The sequence below is a fragment of the Phalacrocorax carbo genome, chromosome 6 (genome assembly GCF_963921805.1).
Source record: "Phalacrocorax carbo chromosome 6, bPhaCar2.1, whole genome shotgun sequence".
In the NCBI taxonomy this organism is placed as follows: Eukaryota; Metazoa; Chordata; class Aves; order Suliformes; family Phalacrocoracidae; genus Phalacrocorax; species Phalacrocorax carbo.
Genome location: NC_087518.1, coordinates 2,203,740 through 2,221,247, shown reverse-complemented (window position 1 = coordinate 2,221,247; position 17,508 = coordinate 2,203,740). Strand labels below are relative to the sequence as shown.

At 41.9% G+C, this 17,508-nt stretch overlaps 1 long non-coding RNA gene across 1 annotated transcript in view; it reads left to right on the top strand.

Moving 5' to 3' along the window:
- Window positions 1–17,508, top strand: part of LOC135313785 (uncharacterized) — a 44,684-nt gene that overhangs the window by 21,083 nt on the left and 6,093 nt on the right. The window contains exons 3-6 of the long non-coding RNA XR_010373278.1: window positions 4,895–5,022; window positions 6,959–7,170; window positions 11,970–12,087; window positions 12,558–12,824. This is a non-coding gene — a long non-coding RNA (uncharacterized LOC135313785). The remainder of the gene's footprint in view (window positions 1–4,894; window positions 5,023–6,958; window positions 7,171–11,969; window positions 12,088–12,557; window positions 12,825–17,508) is intronic.

The following is a 17,508-nucleotide window of genomic DNA, read 5'->3' as shown; positions in this document are numbered from 1 at the left end:
GGCATGTGTGTAATGCTGAGCTGGTCAAGATGCCAGGGCTTGGAGCTGCTCCTCCTGCTGTGTGAGAATAGTTAACAAATAACTATTTGGGGGGAAATAGCAGCGAGATTAGGTAAAGCTCATACGGGGTCCATATGAGGGTAAAATTGAACTTCTAAAGTCATGTAACCTATCCATGACGTGTAAGATTCGTGACATGCTCCTGATTGCAGTGAAGTCAAACACCCCAGCGACAGACCGCAGGTCGTCCTCCTCCTCCTCCTCCCAAAGAGCAGGGCAGGTTCGGTCTCTGCGTGTTCGGGACTAGCGATACACAGAACGGCTGCTGTCCTCCATCTGCCTGGTGAAGGCCACTGATGTACGTGTGCATGGCGCTCCTCCTTGCGACCTTAACGTTATTGAGATGAATTGCAATTCAATTCGCATCTTCCCCAAACTGATTTTTAGTTTTCTTTGAATTACAAGCAATTATGGATTTATTATTTTTTTCACGGCCTGCATCAAGAGATAAAACGTCTCTGAAATTCTTTCAGGTACGCAGTCAAACTCTGCTCATAATTGAGGGTTAAAGTCATAAGTATAAAGTCTAATTGTGAGTGAAGAATGAAACAACATTCTGTTAAACATCTAGAGGGATTGTTGAATTATGCATCTTTAAATAGTATGTGATACTTTCAAGAACTTTGAAAAGAAATAATATGGGATAAACTGTAAACTATGAGAAAATGAATGAATCTTTTGGCGTGATTTACGCTTGTCTTATTCCCAGAAAACAGAAAATGCTTATACTTGTGTACTTATAAAGAAATTTGAATAGAGTACCTTACTGCAAACTTCATGTGTTCTGAGTCAGTTAAATCTTTCTCAGTTGTTTAAAAACCAATTGAACTTTTCTTTGCATGTGAAGGCATCTCTTTGTCATCGCCTGTGAAGGATTGTGGCTTTCCTGAAATGTCCAGATGCTTTGTACGTGCCTGAATCTTCTTGTATTTCTCCAGAGCGGCACTTTCTGGGAGGCTTCTCGGTGCTCCTGCCTGGCGTAATCTTTTATTCTGAGTGCAGGCGGGTTTGACATTGTACGTGGTACAATGTAAAGCGATCTGACATCCTCTGTGATCCCTAGGATTTGGTGGTGGAGGGTCCTGTGGCAATAAAATAAGCCTTTTCTGACAGTAACAAATGCCTGTGAACCCTCCATCATTCTTGCCACTTCTCTCATTTGCATCAGGGGACATGAAAAGTGATAAATGCTGAGAGCAAAAACATGCGGTAGCAATGTGGTATTGCTGGGGCAGGAGGAGGAGGAAAGCTCTGTGTAGAGAAAGGATCTGAAATGTTAAGCAGCAAGTCCATATAAATATATACCTGTTCAAAACATGCCATCATAAAGTCATTGCCACAGATGGCAGGGAGAATAATTTAAATACGGTATATATGAATATGAGTGTGCTAATTTACGTATTTTCTAAAGTAATAAATTCATACAGCACTTGTAGTCTCACCGGCTTTCTGTATTTGAAAGCAGATCAAAAAACCCTAATATTCTAGCCTCTGGATTGATTTAGTAGAGAAAATGTATTGAAATGATGAGAAAAATCACTTAGGAGGGACTAATGTAGTAGTTAATTGTGGTTCCATCCTGTGTGGTGTGAAATGTCTTTGGCAAACTGTGGATGTTTTTCCTGTGTATTGAATGAATATTCTTCATCTCTTTAGATCTTGTGATCAGTAAGGTCGGCTATTTAAATGTGATTTGTGAATATGGACTAAGTCTAAGGCAGTGGACGCATTCTCCCTGGGTAAAATATGACCCCTAGGAAACACTTATGCATCCTTCTGCGTATGATCGTAATGGAGAGAACTGGTTTCCTGGATTACTGTAGTGATCTCCTACAGCCTGTTCTTCTCTTGGTCACCTAGTGCTGGCATCACTGTTCCTGCCAATCCATGCACTGAGAAATGAGCCTGACAAGTTGGCATGCCAGCCCCTCGAGACAGGGACGGACCCGCTCAGCCGGCTGCTCCGGCGCCAGTGATGCTCTGCTCAGAGCTGCTCAGTCACTGAAATGAGTCATTTTACAGAAGTTACCTGTCTGTGACCAACCTCAGTGGACAGATATGAACTGAAGGCAGTTTATCTGGTTTAAATACTCATTACATTCAGCCTTGCGGTCTGCTTTTACCCCACTCGGGTGAGGCCGTGGTGTTTTCCAGCATCCACCGGCCTGATGCTGACACCTTGCTGTGGCTGTGTGAGGATGCTGGTGAAAACGTGTGAGGTTAAGCCATGTGAGGTGAACTCCTGACTCAAGAGCTGAACACATATCTGCCTCTGGAAGTGCCTGGGCAAATCACTTAATTGCTTCTCAATGAATTTGTCTGTGAAAAGAGAGTAATAGTAGTCTTGCAGGAATGTTGAGAGCTATAGCTAACTGTTATCTGTGAGATGGCAGCATGTCGAGGTTCTTGGCTGAATAACTCTCTCCAAATACAGAGTATTATTAGGCAAGATCTAGCAATGAGTCTGAGAGCAGCAGATACATTAACTGTGCATTTCATCACAGCTGCATGGCTCTGAATGCATTAACTCCCTCAGTCCTTCCCTGAACCAGCCCATCAGCAAGTGGGCTTCCCGTTCTGGTGGCCCTTTTGAGTGGCCACCAAGGGGAATTGTCTTGGAGTAAGGGTTTGTTAGGGCTGGCGTAAGTCAAGCCCTGCTTCTTTGAACTGTCTGTTTTTCTTTATTGGCTTGCTGTAGGTTTTAAAAGATTGTCTGAAAAAATAAAAATAGAGAAGGAAATAAAGTGGTTGTGTGCTATGGGGAGGGTGCAGTTTGTGCAGATACCTGGAAATCACAGTAAATTACTTTTCATGGCTATAGTGGAAAATAAATTTAAAGAGGGATGGGAGAAGGTGTTCTGCTTAATTTCGACTCACTAGAATATTGCAGATTGCAAGTTAGGAAATGAATTTAAATGTCTCTAACTCATAATTCTTTTGGGCTTTCCATATCCTTCAGGAAAGCATCATCTGTTGCTCTGCATCTGTAGTACTAGATGGGGGAGAGCGATGTTTTGTTCCCAGCTGTGTGTTAGTCTTTCCCTGTGAACTGGTCAGAGCATTTAAGGTGAAATGTAGCAAACTGCACACTTAAATCTTAATCTTCCCATCCTTTTTTCTTCTGACTCTGTGAAATGGATGCTGCTATTTTCTTTATTTGTACATTTAAGTTGGAAACACTTTGAAATACTTTTTTTCCCCTTGTAATACGGATACATAGATACCTATTAAGTCTCCAACAATGGATCTTTGATTTCAATTGTGGCACTCTTAGTGCTACTGCAGTACAGATGACAATAACACTACATGTGGATATATACTCCCTATTACTAGTTGGAAGCTGATTACAGAGGCTACACGGCCCCACATGCCGTGAGGTTCCGACTTGTCTGTCACCCTGTGGTTTTTGAAACATCAGGAAAATAGAGGAATGAATTCCTGCACACGTAGGACAATGGATAAATCTTCCCAAAGGTATTCTGATGTAGACAGTCAGCTTACTAGATATGTTTTTAGTCTCACTGCCACAGTGCAAAAAGCAGCGGATTTCTGACTCGTGTGTGAACCCACGTTGTAAGTCTGGAGGAAGAACATGGGGGTCAGCTGGTACCCGTATTCTGCGCTTGGGAGGTATTGGTGGAGTAACCCAAGAATTCTGACTTTCGATAGTTAGAACTGTTATGACTGAAACTTGTTGCTCTGGGGGAGTCAGAAAGGCTTCAAGACAAGAAGCACCTGAACAAATTTACAGTGATGACATTTGACCTTAGAAGAAGCAGATGTACAGAACCATAAAGATAAGGAACTGCAGAGCAAAAACTAAACCAGAACAGGCCGTCCCGCAAGGACAGGATATTTGCGATCTCAGAACTGGGTTTGCGTGAAAGCAAGGGTTAGCTAGCGGACACAGTGAGGAAGAGTATATCCTTCATCCAGAGACCTCTGATGACCACCCAAAGACACCAACAGGAATGTGCAAAGGACATTTGGACATGATAATGAGTTCTTGGAAAATAATGAATATGCATATATTTTCTCAGAAAACCAATGAATATGTATGTAGAGCTTGTATAAGTTACACAACTAGCCCTGTGTGGGCATGCACATGAGGAGGGGTGATCCCCTGTGCGCCCAGCGCTGCAATAAAGAATACCTGCTTAATAGTCTTTCAGACTATTGAGTCCTGATTTCGGCTTTTCGTGGCTTCACTTTCATCTGGTATTAAAAGGGACAGGGGATCTATCTTTAACTTCTGTTGCAAGATTGAAGCGTGCTACAAGGGTGCTTTAAATTCCTGTGCGTACATAGAATTTCTTGCTTGACCTGCCATCGCTCCCACATACTTGACAAAGAGCTCAGTACCCTCATTCTGATTTTTACGGTTCACTGCTGTTTCATATAGACTGCTTCCCCTTCTCTCCTTGTGTTTAGACTGACCCTTTTGTTGATTTATTGTGATAGTTCTTTAAATTCCTTGTGAAAGAACAAATTATCTCCTGGCATTTCACACACAAAGCTTTTAATTATAAATAAGTTACAGAATAGAAAATCCTGCTGAAGGTAAAAAAATTAACTAGTTGTATCTTTTATAAGCAGCTTTATTTGAAAGGTAATTGGAAAGAGAAAGGGATGATTCTACAGGTGTCATAAAGGAGCTTACTCTGCCTTTTTAGTTCTCCTCTGTACCTGATTTGATGTGTCAGTGAAACTGAACTTGCCATCTTTATGGATATCCTGCATTAGATTGTTTGAGACAGATGCCTATAAAATTCTGTGTGTTGTATAAGTCTAAAGAACATAACTCATGCTCTTCTGGAACCATTTTATTCTCTAGTTCCTTCACTATAAACCCATGTCATCCGTGGTTTCTCTGTGCGCATGCACGTGCCTTTTGATGGAGATGCAAATCTGGAGTCAAGCTCTTCCAAGGACGGAACTGAACCAAAGATGCAGCTGAAAGAGGTGAACGCTTGACGTCTAGAAGGATGAGCAGTTACATTGCATAAAAGTAATATCAACAATAATTTTGTTAGTCTTAACATGTAGGGAGTTGGGCATATTGCTGGCAACTAAATGCAATTATGAATTCCGTTTGTCCATAATTACGAAATATGGTTCAATGCTACTCACGTTGCTTCAAATTAGCTGTGCTGCAGGATATATGAAGCTTTTGCCTACTGAGACAGCGTTTGAGCCCTTTTAATTGTACTTTTTAGAAACAAATGTTCTCATTGTTATTCACCAGTACTCACAGTTACCCTATGCAAATTCATGAATAGATATGAATTCATATGGCTCAGTATGATATCTGTTGTTAGATTAGCACCTGCTCTTTCTTCAGGGAAATCACAGAAATTGCATCTCTTGTGGTTTGAGATGAAATACATTTTCCTGAAAAATCTGCACATTAAGAGAAAAAGAAAAGATCCCTGCTATAACTAGTTAACAGATGCCTCGTAAAACTTTCTAGAACCTCTTTTTTTATCAGGAAATTATTCCCTAAGGAAGTTATCAGTAAGTTAAACTACGCTAATTACTTGCATGGCAAAAGGAGACTAAACATATCCCAGGAAGTCTGAGTGGAGGGTGGTGAAGTGGATGTGCTGGGCCATTGGTATCTGCAGAAGAGTTTATAGAGAATTTAAGGCAGTGCCAGAATGGATCCTTCCAGGTAGAGATGGCTTGCTCTCCGCTGGCAGGGGACGCAATAGGAGAGGTGATGCATGGGTGAGTGGGATGTGCGTGTAGAATTCGTGTGGTATAGTAGGGGTTCCACCCAGCATTTCTAGGTGTGTCCTCTTGTGCTCGTATTAAATCTTGCCCTGCTTGAGTGCTGCAAGCACTTTTGTGATAAATAAGAAACAGACTGCTGGTGAGATGCTGAATTTCTTACCCTGGACCAAGGTGATGCTTAGAAAACCAATTAAAAAGAACGTAAGACAGAATGACCAATCTCCTCGAGCTATGGGATAAGATCTTGGCTTTGGTACCCTTATGGTGGGCCGCAGCAAGAGCTCTCTGTGAAGGCAGTAGTGGTTTTCTGGAAGACAGAGGCTTCAGCCCCTCCAGCCTCCCCTAGGAACAGGGCAGTGGCCGGGTTCAGGGCTGGTTTCATTGTGCAGGAGGAGGTTTGGGGCTCTGTGTGTGCCTGGTGCTTCACCATCATCCAAAGCATAATTTCCTTCCTTCGTGCAAGCTTTTTCCCCAACAAAGCATAGGCTAAACCAGCCTTTATCACCAGTGATCTTATCTGAAGAGAAATATAACCCAGAAAAGAAGTAGGAGGATTATGTTTGTGTTGTGAGCTTCAGTATGTGCAGATCAGGAGGTGCTGAGTTAGTCTCGTCTCCTGTTGCTCCTTTTTAATTTTGTTTTTTAAAACAGCTGGAAGCATCAACCCTAGTTTTTACCTCCTCTTCTGGTGAGAAGATATTATCCACATAAAGAACCCCACTGAAACCTGTTTGAGTACTCCTAGTTGTTTGTGTTACTTTTATTAGAACTCTTGGCTGATCTTCAGGCTTTGTTACAGCTTGGTGAAGGAACGGGACAGGCTTCACAAAGCTGTAATCATAAAATTGAGTGGGAGTGGAAAAGGGGATGGGGGAAAATAACTGCAGGTTTCTCCTGATATACCATAGGTGCTCAGCAGCTTCAGTGTCTGCATCTCAGCAATTTTCATTTCACTCTTTAAACGAATTGGGGTCTACAAATAGCAATATTTCTGCAGAGGTAAAATAGATGGTTTATACAAAATCTTGTTTAAGTATTTCGCCTCTTTGCTGTTTATGACTGCACATGATCACTTTGTTAGATGTGATACCCTCCGAACAGTTCCTGGTCTGTGGCTTGGATGCAATTTGAGATTTTAAAACCTGTGCTTTGTTGCTTTTTACAGGTTTCTCTGACAAACAGCAGGTTCTACTTCCAGGCCTGCAGGGACACGCACTGTTTTGCTGTGTAAATAAGTTAGTAGTAAATCTTACCAAAGTCCACAAACCACTGTCTGCATGGAGAACTCAAATCTTGGATCATAAAGCTCTTAGATCTCTCCTGTGCCTCAGTTTCCTCTAAACCAGGCTTGTCTACCCATGCAGCTGAGAGGTTAAGGTAAGCACTGTTTTAAAATGCTTTGAGGTTAATTTCCTGAGTTACTATAAAAATAACACGGGTAAAATGAATTATACCTAGGAGGTTCACAAAAATCTTTGTAGGCATACAAGGCAATTCATTAGAAATATTCCATTACTAGGTAATTGTTTCAGGATTTAACTTTCAAATTAGTTTCAAATTGCTTAGACTAATTTTTTTTTAGTTTGTTTATATCCTCAGCTTACCCTATAATATTTGATACTCTGTTGTCATATTGTCATTGGAGAAAACACAGTGCAAAGGCTTGGACTACCTGTATGAGAACAAACAGGTTTCTTCATTCTGTAATTCCTCTGAGCTTTAATCCTTCTTGCATCAGGGCTCCTTAAATATTAAAATGTAATACGAAGGAATGGCTGTGGATTCTCTGAAGTCTTTCTAGAGCTTGCAAAAGACAAAGTTTGAATTTTAGACAAAAAGTGATGCTTTTTCTGAAACCTAGCTAGAGTATCTGAGCAAGGCATCCGAAAAGTTTGTCTGTGTTGGTCCGAAGACAATGCAACTTGGTACATTTTCCGCAGTTTTTTCTAAGTTTAACTCCCTTGTAGTTAAAACAATGTCTAATTAAAATGACCCCCTGTTTTCATTAATTATCTCTGCTTTGGATTGTTATTAGGAAAGAAATCAAAGGGAATGGGCTACTAATTCATTTTAAGTAACTTCTGGCATGAAGAAATATGTCAGAGAGCATGGAACAAGCACTTTTCTATTTAATTGTGCACTTTAGTACGCAGGAAGAAGAATTTTCCCTATGAATGATTCGTGTTCCATTTCAGGGGACAGCCTCCTGCTCCTGCAGTTCAGAATCTGAAAAAGAGTCATAGAATCATTAAGGTTGGAAAAGACCTCTAAGATCATCAAGTCCAACCGCCAACCCAGCACCCCCAGGCCTCCTAACCCATGTCCCCAAGTGCTGTGTCTGCATGTTTTTTGACACCCCCCCAGGGCTGGTGACTCCCCCACCTCTCTGGGCAGCCTGTGCCAGGGCCTGACCGCTCTGGCAGGGAAGGCATTTTCCCTCACATCCAACCTAAACCTCCCCTGACGCAGCCTGAGGCCGTTCCCTCTCGCCCTGTCACTGGTGACTTGGGAGCAGAGACCGACCCCCCCCTCACTCCAGCCCCTCTCAGGCAGCTGCAGAGAGCGAGAAGGGCTCCCCTCAGCCTCCCCTTCTCCAGGCTAAACCCCCCCAGCTCCCCCAGCCGCCCCCCAGCACACTTGTGCTCCAGACCCTGCCCCAGCCCCGCTGCCCTTCTCTGGACACGCTCCAGCCCCTCCAGGCCCTTCTTGTCCCGAGGGGCCCAAACCTGAGCCCAGCATTCGAGGTGGGGCCTCCCCAGGGCCGAGCACAGGGGCCCCATCCCTGCCTGGCTCCTGCTGGCCACACCAGTGCTGACACAAGCCCGGGGGCTGGTGGCCTCCTTGGCCACCCGGGCACTGCTGGCTCATGCCCAGCCGGCTGTCAGCCAGCACCCCCAGGGCCTTCTCCGCCGGGCACTTCCCAGCCCCTCTGCCCCAGGCCTGGGGCGCTGCCTGGGGTTGGTGTGACCCAAGGGCAGGACCTGGCACTGGGCCTTGTTAAACCTCACACAACTGGCCTCAGCCCATCGATCCAGCCTGTCCAGGCCCCTCTGCAGAGGCTTCCTGCCCTCCAGCAGATCGACACTCCAGCCCAGCTCAGTGTCATCTGCAGACTCACTGAGGGTGCACTCGATCCTTTTGTCCAGATTGTTGGTAAAGATATTAAACAGGACTGGACCTAAAATTGAGCCCTGGAGAACCCCACTTGTGGCTGACCACCAACTGGACTTAGCTCCATTCGCCACAACTCTCTGGGCTTGCCCATCCAGCCAGTTTTTTACCCAGCGAAGAGTACGCCCATCCAAGCCATGAGCTGCCAGATTCTCTAGGAGGCTGTGGGAGGCAGTGTCAGAAAGAAAACACATGTCCTTATTTTACAAGGACTTATTGCCTGATGGTGGAGGTTTGTATATGCATAGTCAAGAAAAGGATGCAGCAGGATGCCAACACTCTTGAAATAGGCTTTTGGGAGAGCACAAACACTTCTGGTGCTCTGAAACTTGCACTGTCGCTGTCTTCTCTGGCTGTTTCTGCTGAACTGGGTAAATACTGCTCACTTATTTTGAAGAGGAAAATGTGTTTGTCCTGTTTAAAAAATAATCTATGTCTGTGGATGCTGAGCTGATGGGCGTGTTGCCTTGGACCTGCAGTAAGTCTGCAGGTTTGAGTGTGGTGTCAGACTCTATGCTACTGGGTGCTCCAGTATTTCTTTGTGTGAGCTGGGGTGCATCCTTTGCAAAAAAAAAATTAAATCTGTTACATGCTTAGTAATAAAAATATCTATCTGGATAATACAGTGCAAATACTGAAAGCTTATTTATAACTAAATAAGCTTCATTTTGTTATTTGCATTCATATGTTCATTCCTGTTAGAATCCATGTTTTAAATTTTTAAGGAGCTGCAAATTGCTGAAGACAGTCTACTTTCAGACATTCTTACTTTCCTGTGAAAAGCATTTGAGCTGGTCTTTTTTTAATTTACCTCTTACTGTAAGGTCATCCTCTCCAGCTGCTCTGTGTTCCTGAAGCCATCTCAAGTGATACTCACAGCACTGCTGCTGTAATTTCTTAATCTTCCTCCTCCAAGAGCAAACCCTTCCTTATGAGGCTCTGGCATCCCCTTTGAACCTTTGCTGTGGGTGCCTCCTCAGGCACCCCCCACTTCTGTTTGCAGAAACTAGGTGTCATGTATGTCTTACAGCCAGCAATATCAATGTCTTACCCTAGCTGGTATCCCTTCCAGCTGGCAAGGAGGCAGGGTCATGTTAAGTCAGGTATGGTAAATGGTTCTGCAGTCAAGGCTGCTGCTCTTTAAGCTCAGAGAAGCTCTGTAACAATATAAAAGTTAAACAAAGCAATTAAGAAAAGCAAAAGTCTATCTATATTTCCTTAAGGGCTTTTCTGTTAGAAAATGTAAAGAGTTGAACATGATTTAAAAAATACCCATGTAATTATTTTGCATGGTTTTTAACTGTACCATGGGTGTCTTTAAAAAAATAGAGGGGATAAAGTTGACTAAATTATCCCTTTTCACTTCCCATCAGGTGCTGACTCATTTCACTTGTCACCTCAGTTGCTGTGATCCTGTCACTTCAATGGCACAGTTTATGGTTGCTTTTGTGGACAGCCACTGATCATGCAGTTGAAGCACTAGGCTTTGCTACTTTTGACATTTATATTTACTCCTATTTACTCCTTTGCCACAGAGGGAAAAATCTTTCATTCCCTCTGGGTGTTTTCCCAGGTGAAAAGCAGGGTTAGCAATAGCTTGTTGCTCAGAAGCCACCTGTGAGCGTAAAAATGTCCATGTTTCTGAAATGGTTGGGTGTTAATGTGTTGTGGACATAATGACTGATAAATTGAAAAATACTTAAGTTTGGTCTAGGCTTAAAAGTTCTAGTATGAAGCACTGGGAGTTAAGAAGCAACTGTGTATTTATGGCAGCAAGTGGCAGCGTATGGGTGAGAAATGATGCTGGTACTTTTAATTTGAATTAATATAACTTATACCAGCCAAATAATTGTGTATGCAAACTGGAGGGGATTTAACAGAACACCCAATAATACATCTCTTCAGTGTAGACAAACTACCATAGAGCAAAATTTGTGTCACTTTTGTTTTGCTTTCTCCTGTTTTGCGTTTGCCCTGGTCCGTGACTGGCTCACTATCGTGGTGTAAAGAACAACTAAGATGCTTCAAGCTGAAAAATGCACATATTTGTGTGCACAAAATAAGATTGTTTGAGCTAGAAACTGTGTTCTACTAATTTATTGCTGGAAGACGTTTTAGTTATAGAGATACAGCAACATTAAACTTTTCGATATATTTCCTTTCTAATCTCAAGTAGCAATAAGTACGGTAATTAGCTTTCACAAAAATTAGGTATTCAAAGGAAGCTTAATTGCATAAAGTCAAGTGTATATATAAGCTGATAATTTGCTTACACGAGGCCTAAGGCAGGGCAAATATTTAAATAGTTGCATTTGGCCAGAAGCCTGTGATTCTGTGGCAGACACAGAGTTAGCGGCTCAGCCACGTGCCGTTCTTCCACCTGAGCGACGGCGGTTGTGTAAAGCATTCGCAGAGAGGCTTAGATGGTGATGTGAGTAAACAATAAAGTAGAGATATTCCCTGTCGGGGATTTGGAGTCATAGCTCATTAAACTCTTTGGCATAGTACAAGTTATTCTTTTATTGTGTGAGGTGCAGGTAGTGCTTTGTTTTGGGCTGATTCATGTAGCGCGCATGGTTTATCCCAAGGTGCCTGACTGAAAATACCTAGTCAAAGCTGCAAGGTGTGCTGATGGGGCTCTTGAAGTCATTATGTAACATCACAGCTTGCTGAATTATTCTGCTTTTTTGTTTTTTCTTCATAATGTGAGTTATTGTCATTAAAAAGATTGAGGCTTTCCTGGTAAAATTGATGCATGTAGTTGGATGAGATTTAATTTTACATTTTTAAATGCAGTTATTGTGTTCTGGCTTTTATGACAAACTACCAGATATCAGATTCCTTCCTAAACTCTACTCATCTTCCCTGGAGAGGTCTAACATGTTTATCTATATTTTTACTGTGTGTATTGTATTTCCTGATACAAAATTTAAAAAAACCCCCACCCCCCATACAGTTGTCATAATGACTCCACAAGATGTGATCTGGTTCTACTGGCTTTCCAGGTTATTGGAGGATGGTGAGTGCCGATGATCTGCCTCCTGGACTGGGAACTGCTCTAAGTTTAACACTAACACATCTACAACATGCCTGCAAAGACTGGCTGCAAGCCCTGGATCTAAGGTAGCAAGGCTATATAGTTTTCCTGTTACAAAAGTTGATCTTTTTTTTTTAACTCCTATAGCATCTGCAAAGGGCATCTCGGTATCTGAAGTTCTATGATCCACTACGTGTACAATGATTTAATATTTAAGTTGGGGGTGAACAATTCATTAAATATGAAACCCCTGACTCTCTAACACCTGTGATATGATTTTAAATGTCACATGGTAATATAAAGATTTTGGTGCCTTCTGCACTACAACTCGCACCTTGGCGTGAGTGTGTAGAGAGGAAGGCAGTGGGCTGTGTTTGGGAATGAAAGTTTAGCAACCAGAATTGAAGTTTTGTTCTCCTTTGTCTTAAATTGGTGATGCTCCCTCCGTCAGATGATACACCAAACCAATGGATACCGCAGCAAAGAAATTAAAATGTCTGTGGATGGATATTAATTTGCTTGCACTTTGCAAGTCTGAAAAATCTTCTCTTCTTAGGGTCATGTTCAAAGAGCAGGACTTAAGTCGGAGTTCTTAGCGGCATAGAAGATGGCTGACTAAACATTACCATGTTATTTAATCGCTCAAGGAATTTACTGGACAAGATTGATACAGGCAGAGAGCCCTAGGACAAGCCCATTGCCTCCAGTGACATCCTTCTAACGAGCAAGGCTATCAGTACAGAAATTTCTGCAATCGGGGATGCCTGGGCCGCTTTGGTTGTATTTGGGTAACGACACATGACAGTCCCTGGAAAGCACTTTGGTAAGGTTCATTCCTTGTGCTAGTGAGATTGTAAGGTAAAAAGAAACATTTTATTGTTACATACTGTATTCCACTATTGTTTTTCAGTATTAACTCAGAGGGAACAGTCACGAGATGTTGTTAATTTTATATCAATTTTGTTTGAATTGCAAGCATTTTGAAGCATATCGTAAACTGTTGGGTGCCTGAGTGACTTGCATGGCTGTATCCTGCCGCACAGCTCTTCTGGGGATGGAATGCAGGTAGTGAGCCATTATGGCAATAAACACAGCACGTGTCCGGTATGAAGGACAAACAGGGAATTTTGGGACTCAGGACCTGAGAATGGAAGAGGTTGAGAATTGGGTCAGACTGAAGGTTCTTCAAATCCGCTGGCGATAGTGGAGGGCAAAGTGTAAGGGTGGTGTGATTGCACGCTGGTATTTCCTTGGTATATTTGCCTGTTTTTCCAGCAACTCATTGCTCTGAGACTCCCTGAGCTAGAAATGGCAACTTTGCATTTATCAGCCTTCATTAAATTCTCTTCTGCTAATTTTTCTGGGTACTTTTCTGAATGATGTCCAATTTGTTATCCAGAGCAATGAGTTGGGTAGACTGAAAAATTGTATCTTTTTGGAAATATCTCAATCACTTTAATTTTCTCTGTTACAAACTCAAAATACGTTTCCCCATATATACACGCAAACAGTAACTCCAAATTAGTATCGTAGTTCTAGCAATCAACTGAGTGGAGTGCATAACTGAAAAGTTATTTGCTTCAGGGAAAAAATCCCTATTTAAACTACTGGGGAAAGTCTCTGTAGAGATTACGACTTTATAGAAAAGCCAGTTCCCTTGACCTGATCTGTGGAAGTCGGTGGTAATTATTGTCTTCATACAACTTTACTGTCATCTTCACAATCTATAAAGCTTGCTGGCTTTTCATCTTGCTGCCTGTCTTTACTATATTTTGCAGGTATTATTTTTAAAAAGAAAATAATCAAAGGGTGACAACCTTAAAAGTAGGAATATTTTTAGGTGACCAAATTACAGTCTTAGAAAGCCTGAAGTAGCAAATATTTAATTCTAGAGCTTGGCTTTTCCTAGGCAGTCACTGCTTGAATAGACTCTAATAGGACGTTATTGTTGAAGGAAGGAATTGTTCTAGCAGTTTTCTCTTGTCTGAGATGAAATGGGAGAAGTTCTCGTGTGTGTATAAGCTGTTGAATGAGAACAGGAAGAGGAGGGTACTACTAGTTTTGTGTAATTTCAAGTGGTGATAAACGGGTTTATGACATAATAATTGGAGCAAATTCTCACCTGAGATCCTGAGATAGCAGTGGATGACTTAAAATAAAAGGACTGTGGAGCTATATCCAAAAGAAAGAAATTTGACTTTGCTTCAGACATTTTGTAACTTATTCAAATCCCACTGGACTTCATGTATTTATTGGAAGTGTCTATGCTAAGGATTGTTTTTCGTGCCCAAGGGATGAATTTGATATCCTTATGAGAAGTCCTAAAATTTTCTGTTTAACAGTCGAAGTTCAGATAGACTCAGTTTACACAAATGCCGGTTTACGCTGGTTCTGGGTCACATGTAAAGGATAGGGTATCACCTTGATTTTTGATATTTAGTAATTGATTTCCAGGCTAGAGGAAGTTGTAGACCCAGACCAACAAAGTAACCTGAAAGCTGTTCTGCTGAGGGAACACTTGAGTAAGACCAAAACTGGTTGGACCTTATGAAAACCTGGCTGAAGTGTTTATGCCATGGATATCAGTTTCCATTCTCAGCTCTCATGGCATGAATGATGCTCTGCTTTATTGTATGAAGTAACCCAACACTCTTGTTTCTTCCCACCACTTCTGCTGTTTTGAAAGAGTGCCATGTCTCCGTTGTGTGTATAATCACCAATGGGATATTTCAGATTCTCCCACTCCTGTGGCAATTCCACCTCTGAACCCTGCCACTGTCACCTCTTCCTGGTTAAATCTAAGGTGCTTTTTTTTTTTGTGAGTCTTTAGTAGGATGTTGATACGATGCTCCTCGATTTCCAAATGCTGAAGAACCCCAAACCTTACCAGCAGAGTTTATAGACAGAAGAGTTTATGCATATCTGCTATTGGCAGATCTAGTGTGGACAGGTCACTTTTTAATTCAGATGTATTATGTAACATAACTTTTGATGGGATTTTTTTATCTCTAAAATAAGAGAAAACAGCAGTAAAGCCACAAGCAGAATAACCCAGCTTTCCTAAGGAATGCTACTGCAAACAAAAGATTTAAACCTTTGGAGGGAGGTAGACGTAGCTGTATATATCTCTCTAGACAAAAGCTTTTGTTCTGACATTAGAAGCCAGTTTCTGATTATTTCAGGGTGTTGCTATTTCTGTCATTGTTAAGTGATTAGTTAACTGACAAAATTGTCTACTCTATCTTCATAGTCTCATAATTTTAAATGCTTGGATGAAGCTGATTCAAACCCTTTTATCACGGCTTTTTTGCAAATTATTGAGAAAGACTAAATCCCATACGTTGCTTTGAACCAGCAGCTTTATTCTAAATTGCAGTTCTAGTTCTAGATGGAGATAGCAATGACAGTAACATCTTCCGAAGAGGCAAATATGAAATCCAGCATTATTTTTGTATCCTGGATTTATACTTTATGCATAATATAATTTAGAGCGTATATCATAATTTAAGCTGCAGAAGACACATGTGAGCTACTTAACACTTGATTGGTTTCTCTGAGATCAATTGAAAGAGGAAAATGGAGCAACTAATTGCATTTTGGGTCAAGAGAGTGGCAGAATGAAGTCGACTGTACTGCTCAAGGACATAGAAACTTCGGCATCAATAATACATAACATGCAGCTATACGAATAAATCTTTTTGGTATTCAATTCGGTGGCTCCTCATCCTTAGAAGATTAGTTTTGTAAACACATTCTGCAGTGGTGTGGAAATTATTACCTTTGGAGAAGTATAGTACGTTTGCTGGAGAACTGCTCGGAAGGTTCAACAGTATGCTCCTCCGTAATACGAGATGCTCTGATCTCGGATAAATGCACCAGGGCCAGTTATCATAACTGACATACAGTAGGGTAAAATGAATACAAATTGCGAAGGAGTCCATTACACTAATAGAGCCAGTTTGTGGATACTGTCGAATTGTGCAATAAGAGGACAAAGTACCTTATTTCTTGTTCTGGTTCACGTTCATCTGCACAATAAAAAGATGGGAGTGAATTTACACTTTATTACTGTAATATTGATATAAGCTGCTAAAGCATTTTCTTTGAGTTTTATTAGAGGATTCAAAGCATATTTTCTAAGATTTTTGTAAGAAAGGATCTCTTAATGAATCACTTCTGAAGAGATAATCAATCATTTCTGAAAAATCAGTATATATAGTGGTCATATACGGTGTGGGGATGGAACTGTAATCTCTCCCAGGCACAAATAAATCATGATCAGTGCTCTTAATAAAACTGGATTGTATTTGGCAATGTCTCCTAAGATAGGGGCCTCAATTACTTATACCGCTTAATATTGGTGTTTTGCAGCAGCCGTGATGGTCTGATGGTAAATGAGGCACGGCTGCAGCGGGAGGTAACAAATGCGGAACGGCTCGTGTCTCTTGTTAAAATTGTGGAGGTGCCTGTACGGGGTCAGAGTGAGGGTGGTTCTGCCCCATGGCTTGGTTGTGGCTGTGGCCAGCAGTGAAAGCTCCGGGAGCAGGTGAAGAATAAATTCCCTCATATGCTCTCTGCCTCGAAGAATTTCCAACTCGAGGACTCCCTAAGCTGGATGTGGGTTTGATAATTCAGTGTTGCTGTTAGACAGCAAAGAAATTGCCCTCCCCACGAACCATACCTCTCTGTACTGCTTTGTTGCAGTAGGTGCTGAACCTGCACATTAACCATTGAAGTTCAAGTCACTTAAAATTAGGGATGATTGAAAAAGGTTGGTAAATGTTTGTTCTGGTAGGATTTGCCATCATCAAAACGAGGGCATCGCTCTATATTGCCTTTGATTAAATTATTCTCTGGGTGACGGGCAGCTCCTGTGCGATGCTGGTGCTGAACCTGGCTCCAGCCCTTTGGTGTCCCAATGTTTGGGACTTCCAGTACTGCCTGGATCTGATTCCTAGAAACCTTCCTGTTGTTTCCAGGCTCCCTGGCCTTGGGACAGCCCATCAGCGGGGAGACCCAAGACTCCAGCTCTGTTTTCAGAAGTGGTTTGGAAATGTACTCTTTTCCAAACCAGTTTAGAAACTGGGATTTCTTTTCTATTAAATGCTGTAGTTCTCTCCCTGGCTCAGTTCTTGCAAGCTACAGCAACACCAGATGAGAAATCTTTTACTGGCTAAGCTGTAGTGACCAACAGACTGCCATGGGGGTGTAAAAGCAGCTATAGGGACTTAGGCTTCAAAGCAACTGGTGTAGAACTGTAATGTAGCTTTGTAGTATAGAGGCTGCTTACTTTACTCCTTTCCTCAGTCCTTCAGAGACTCAGTCTTTTGTCTGTTGTGACCCCAGTGCTTTGTCTTCTCTTATCTGAGCACTTAATGCTGAAAGCTTCAGCCCTGCTCTTCTGTCCCAAAATTCAGAGCACACCTTTTCTCATGCTGCTTATCTAGGGGATTGTAATGCCTATGTATTTATTAAATAACCTGTCTACTGAGAAGACAAATGCCTTT